General features: G+C 38.5%; 1 pseudogene; it reads right to left on the reverse strand.

Annotated features, from left to right (window-relative positions):
• Nucleotides 1-5,168: 5,168 nt before the first annotated feature.
• On the reverse strand, nucleotides 5,169-6,703 carry LOC122225440 (annotated as a pseudogene).
• Nucleotides 6,704-6,937: the final 234 nt, after the last annotated feature.

The following is a 6,937-nucleotide window of genomic DNA, read 5'->3' on the forward strand; positions in this document are numbered from 1 at the left end:
CTTAGTTTCGGCTCAGGTCATGATCTCAGAGTTCATGGGTTCACAAAGCCCCTGGTCCGGCTCTGTGCTGACAGTGTAGAGCCTGCTTGGGATTCTCTCTGTGTATCCCTCTCTCTGCCCCTCCTCCTCTTGTGCTATTTCTGTCTCTCTCAAAATAGATAAACTCTAAAAAAATAAAAAAAAAACAGGTGAGTGTAAAAATTAAAGCATAAAAAAGGACATCTCTTTGCTCAAGGTAACAAATCATATGAAAATATATTGTGGCTTGGAGAATTTGGATGAATTTTAAAGAGAGTGGAGGTAAAAGTAACTATATTTTTCTGGTTGGTGTGACAGAGAATGTTGAGATGAGAATAACAACGTGCATTCGCAAACAGAAAGTATCATTGGAATAATGTTAAGGGTGATAAGATTGAAACAATATTGTCTATAATAACAAAGTACCTAGTTTCTTACATGGAAACTCAGTTGATACTGTACTAGAAACACATGGGGAATATAAATAACCTGAAAATCAGATGTATGAATCAAATGGAGTAATAATACTTCATAGTTAGGAAGCATTCTCTTGTCTTCATTATCACTGTTTCTTCACATAGAACGGTGTACACAGAAAGTGCTTCTCTAGGTAGAATCCCACATGTTATAAGACAGCAGAGAAGTTATTTTGAATGTTCCTTTAATGAAAGAGGAAACGTACTTGAAGAGAGCAGATTATCTGCTATGGCTGAAAAGGTCTCGATATCTTTTTCTAACCTTATGGTAAAAGTACCTGTTTTATATTTTTGTGCATAGGTTTGTATTTTGCCCTCCCTCATTCTCTTTTTGTTAACTAAAATGTTACCCTTATTCTTTATATATGGTTGTTTCCAAATCCTACCTTACTATTCAACCTATTTTGATGAAAAGAAGGGTGATATTTAAATTATTTGTCAACCGGAATGATGTGGGCAATAACTAATCAAATTGATTACTAGAATAGGTACCGATTCATCGGGATGTTCTACAAACAAACGCCATAGCCATGTAGGTATGTTTTAGCTAAATATCAACCTGCCACAGAAAACCCAACCCAAACAATGTTAAGGAATTCTGGGTAATTTTTTGACACACACATCTGGGCTGTCCAAATGTGGACTGTTTTTAGACACAACAGGATCCAGGAGCACAAACAATGTTGTCTCTTTCTCTTTGTTCTTCTTTTCTCTGTATTAATTCCAGTTTTAGAAGGGCTCTTACCTTGTGGTGCAAGATGACTTATAATGGCTCCTATTTCCTTAGGAAAAATGAGTATCTCTGTTGGTTGTCTGGTAAAAGTCTTGGGACTAATTTTGAATTGACTCTGATGAGTGTCCATCTTGTGGCCAAGGGGCTGTGATACAGTAAGTACTGAGGACGGAATCCAACTCCATCCAAACCATCAGACTAACATTGGGGGAGGAGAGTTTTTGAAGGAAAACCAGGGCTGTACCCAAAAGAAGGGGGAAAATTAGTGACCAACTGTAGATGTCTACTCCACTCTGTTTCCTTTGAGCTCTCATAAAACTTTATTACTTTAAGTATTTTTCTAAATTATCAAAGAAATACACTCTCATTTAGAAAACTTAAAGATAAAGTAAAATATAAGAACAAAGTAAAAAAAATGACATGTTACTGAATTGGAAATGAAGAAAAAAGTTATAATGTCTGTAACAGCATAATTCATTGCAAATAGTGAAGTGCAGAAGAGTTAGCTTACTATGACTTAAAATCTGCCAAATTGATTTTATTCTACTCTCTAGTATCTTTAATGTTTTCCTGTGTAAACCAGATTATAGCCACAGTTTTTATTATGGCATTATAAAATAAGACCGATAATAATAAGACCAAGAATTGTTTTTCATAGTGTTACTCGAACTTAGTGTTATTATTTATTTATTTATAAATGTTTTTTTAAATTTATTTTTGGGAGAGAGACAGAGTGTGAGAGGGGTAGGGGCAGAGAGAGAGGGAGACACAGAATCCGAAGCAGGCTCCAGGCTCTGAGCTGTCAGCACAGAGCCCGATGTGGGGCTCCAACCCATGAACTGCAAGATCACAACCTGAACCAAAGTCAGATGCTCAGTGGACTGAGCCAACCAGGCTCCCCTAGTACTATTCTTTTATTAAAAAAAATTTTTTTCTAGTGTTTATTTATTTCTGAGACAGAGCATGAGTGGGGGAGGGGCGGAGAGAGAGGGAGACACAGAATCAGAAGCAGGCTCCCGGCTCTGAGCTGTCAGCACAGAGCCCGATGTGGGGCTGGAACTCACAAACCGTGAGATCATGGCCTGAGCCGAAGTCGGTCACTCAACCGACTGAGCCACCAAGGTGCCCCCCTAGTGTTATTTTTTAAATATAAGGTAGGATAAAGTATATAATTTGTATACTGAATTATGAAGTAAATATTAAGTTACATATATACATATACATGTAAAATATGTATATATATACATATGTATACATATAAAATACACACACACACACACATATATATATATACACATATAAAATACACATACTACATACTTTAAATAATGTATATGTTATAAATGTGAAAGGTAAGTTGCATCCAAAAAAGTTGGTTCCTAAAATTTCAAGGTGTCATTAAATCTTAGGAAATTGTAGTGCCACAATCATACATGTCTTTGAAAAAATACTTTGACCAGATAAACCTAATACTGATCCCTTTGCTAGCTCTGTTGGCCTAATACTTAACATTTTAAATTAGTGTTTTCAGGCGTTAACCCAAGTGAGTGACCCTTTTTGGGATTCTTGAGTCAAAAAGTACTGCCATGACTGAACAAGAACTTTATCTTTGACAATCTGCTACAGCACTATCTAGTAGAAATGTAATGAAACTCACAAGTATGCACTACATATGTCATTTAAAAGTTTCTATTACTCACATTAAAAACAAGTGAAATTAATTGAGAATATATTTTATTTAACCTAGTGTGTCCAAAGTATTATCAACATGTAATCAATATAAAACATTTTAATGACATATTTCACATTCTCTTTTTCATGTTAATTTTTAAAAATCCAGTGTGGATTTTATACTTACAGCACATCTTAATTTGGGCTAACTGCATTTCAAGTGCTCAATAGGCACATACGTTCACAGATCTACTAGGCAAACAAGAGTTATTAGTCAATAAGCCAAGATGATAATGATGATGATAATAATAAAAATCTGAATAGAGACCTGAATTCCTAGTGCATTCCTTGACAATTTTAGTCCTCAGCCTGACTACATAAAATTGGACCGACCATGTGAAATTGGACAAGATTATCTGTTGAGGTTGTGTAAGCAGGCTACAGGGAATTTTGGCTTTACTGTAAACTATTTTCACGTATGTTACTTATACTGAATTTACACATAACTCATGTTTGTAAATTTCAGGTACCCAACATTGTTTAGCTAAACATCCTTACCCTTAATTCCAAAGCATAATGTTTTAAAGTCAATACAGTCACTCACAACATACCCAGTAGCAGCAAGGGAAAGTTCAAGGTCTTGGAAGTACAACAGTAGGCTTCAAAGTGATTAGTAGGGTGTTGTTTTCCTGGTGTAATGGCATGTTATACACATTGTAATCAATAAAGGTACAGTTGGAGAAAGATTTCTGCATCTTGGCTTATTTTAAATGGCCTCTTTTAACACTTGTTTTATTTAGGTCATGAAAAAAGAATTTTAGTATAAACCAATACCCAAAAGTTGTGGCAAGAAATGAGCTTGGTTCTGAATCACTGCAAATCTGGGGAAGTATAGGGAAGATACAATAGACATATAAGTTGGTTTTATGTTTTTTAAGAAATAAATCTAAAGCTAGTTAGGTGGATCAATTACTTAAGCAAATTTATTGGGTTGCACTGTACATATATTAAATGGAAAGAGTAAGTGGGACAGGCCTATATTTTAAACTAATGCATAAAATCAATAGGTACCAAGTAACTCTTCAACCTGACTATATTTATAATGACTTCATGTTCCACATTTACCAAAATTGTTCCTGTTCAACTGTTCCTGTTCCGTTTTGCCTCACTTTTGGCTTAATAAGCATATTCCATGTCTAAGATATATCTATTTCTATCTCAAAAATCAACAAACAATACCACTTAAACTTTGGGAAAAGTTTCCAAGCTAGATCCAGTGGTCATGAAATTTTCCCACATAAGGTAGAATTTGGAACCAAGAAAAAAATATTTATGTTCAATGTCATTTTTTCTCCAAATTATCACCATGCTTGCTTACCAGGATCTGGTATGGATTTAGATTGTTATTCCTTAACTACTAGAGAGAGTACATTGATACCATTTCTGAACTGGGAAAGGCATATCACAAGTGTTGAATGAGGTATATACATGTTAGCATCTATTATGAGTACTGAATACTTGCCAGGCTACCTTGAGGAAAATATTTATGACAGAATTTAGGAATGCTGGATATTGTATTGACTCACATATATTAAATCTCAACAGAAATAGAGATTCTTTGTCTTATAATTTATAGCACTTTATTGTTTTTTTCATTGTGGAAAAAGCTTTAAGAAAAAAAAATGTAGTTAACAAAAAAAACTTAACAAGTCCCACCTAGCAAAGTATACCCAAAAGGAAATTACAGTACAAGTAAGTTTTAAGTCAAATCCTCACCAATTCCTACAGTATTAGTAATGAGTCTCAATTTTCAAAACTCATTTATTTTTAAAAGCTTAAACTTAACCTAAAAGATTTTAAAGGAAAATAAACTAGAATGAACAAACATGAGAAATGTTCATCTTTGAATTAGGGATCTAGCACCTTGAGTTGTCCAAAAAAGTATGTCTCCCCAATGTGTTCATGGCAGTGTGGTGTAAAAGATCCATTCAATGTACTTAAAACCACTTTAAATCAGATACATCACTCTGAAATACACAACCAAAATGTTACTTGAGAAAAGCTGAAAATAGTTTTAGTTTACTCATTATCACATGCTAGAAGAAAGTTTGCATGAGAAAACACTGCAAAGGTAATTTTTTAATCCAAATTTCACAAACTCATGGTGCAAAATGGGTCCCACAGCTTCTTCTAAGACTAATAATTGCTTTTCACTGCTTGTTGTATGCCTGTGAAAATTTGATTGCAATAGTGCAAATGTTCCTACAAAACTAATCATATCCACCCATGATGTTCTGGCCTCAATAGCCAGCCCCATAACAGCCACTCACAGACTGGCTCTCGAGGCCACTGTAAGTAGGCTGGGCTGACACTCCCATGCGTTGCATCATCTGGCTGCTATACGCCCCATTGCTGGCCCCAGGAGTAGAATTCAGGAAAAGGTCTATGTGCCTGTGTTGCGTGTTGGCCTGGTCTTTGGACATAGCTGCCACAGCTTTTTTGTGAGTGGCAGACTCAACATCAGCTCCCCCGGTCACGCTTCCATCAGGCCCAGTCTCAATATGCACTCTCACAGGGTTGAGCGGAGAGGAGTTGTGTCGTTCTCTGTGGGTGTGTATGGCAGCCCTCTCATGTGGACACTGTCCAGTGCTACTCCCGACAGTGAACTCCCTGTCTCCATACCTGTGGTCATCCGTGCCTGAGGGACAATAGCTAAGGTCTCTCCCAAACACATCAGTGGTAAGCTGTAGCCATCGCTGAGGCCGCTGTTGTCCTCAGAACCCCCATAGCCTGCACTATTATCACCAGACCTCATCCTCTCCGGGCCCGCTTGCTTGATGATGCCAATACATCTCCTGGCTGTGCCAGGACGATCTTGGGGCCTTGTCCGCTGTATAGACATGAACTTCACAGGGGGATCCGAGTATGACCTAACTTCTTCCTGACTGCTTTTGAACACTTCAGCATACCTGCACCTATTCTCTCCTTATGCTTCCTTAGGGCCTTCTCAGCTAACTCCTGTGAGGCAAAAGTACACAAAGGCTTCCCCTCTAACCTTGCCCCTGAGGTCCACAGGAAATGTGATCCTGCTTGGCATAATTTCCAACCCTGAGAACTGAACAATTTCTTTCTTGGTGCCTCCAAATGGGGGTGCTCGAAGCCGCACGAAGCCATCATTGGCGGTGTCAGCACCGTTTGGACCACGGGGCTTCAACACTCAGTCCATCTCGGTTCTGTGGTATGCTTCCCCTTTTTTAAGGGCCGTTTTTACATGGCTCTTACCACTCTCACCAAAAGCCTCACCACTCTGCCTGCCTTCTCTAGAGTAGATGAAATGAACACCTGCAGCCCCATCATGTATTGTGCAGTCAGAAAGGAAATTCTGCACATCCTCAACAGAGCAGGATCAGGGCAGGCCACGGAGCTTGACCACAAAGCCTTCACCTCCCTCGGGCGCAGCCTCATGGACACTTGAGAGAACAGAGGTCAAATAAACTTGGATGCAGCTTTTTTGTGGCTTAAAGAACAACTCTAGGATAAGGGTGGGATGCCCACAGTTGGAGACACTTCTGGTAGGTGACAAATTGCTGAGGGGAGCAGGACTGGTCAAACAAGTGCAGTTTACAGTCAAAGAACCCTTAATTCTGCCTGACACTTGAAAACGCAGAGGGGTCCAGGAAAGTCCAGGTGCATCTCCTTCTGTTACTAGCCTGAAATGGAAACTCAACTGGCTGTAGGCAAAGGTTTCATAGGAAGGTTGAAACTGAGCTTTTAAGCTTGCAGCCCCCGGCCGCCAGGGGCGCATCTGAGCAATGTGTCTGTGGGAAGCACAGTGAAGGTCACAGGCACTGACAGCTGCAGGAGGAGCTCACTGAAATAGGCTGACAGCAGGCTTGTGGCACTTTCTGAATGAGAGGATGAAAAGCAAGAATCGTCATCAATTATGGAAAATTATCCCTCGGAAGTAACTATTCCCTCTTTCCAATTCTCTTCATTTTCTCCATCTGGAATTCCAATGATAAAGACTTTAACCAATTCT

The sequence above is a fragment of the Panthera leo genome, chromosome B4 (assembly GCF_018350215.1).
Source record: "Panthera leo isolate Ple1 chromosome B4, P.leo_Ple1_pat1.1, whole genome shotgun sequence".
NCBI classification, from domain to species: Eukaryota; Metazoa; Chordata; class Mammalia; order Carnivora; family Felidae; genus Panthera; species Panthera leo.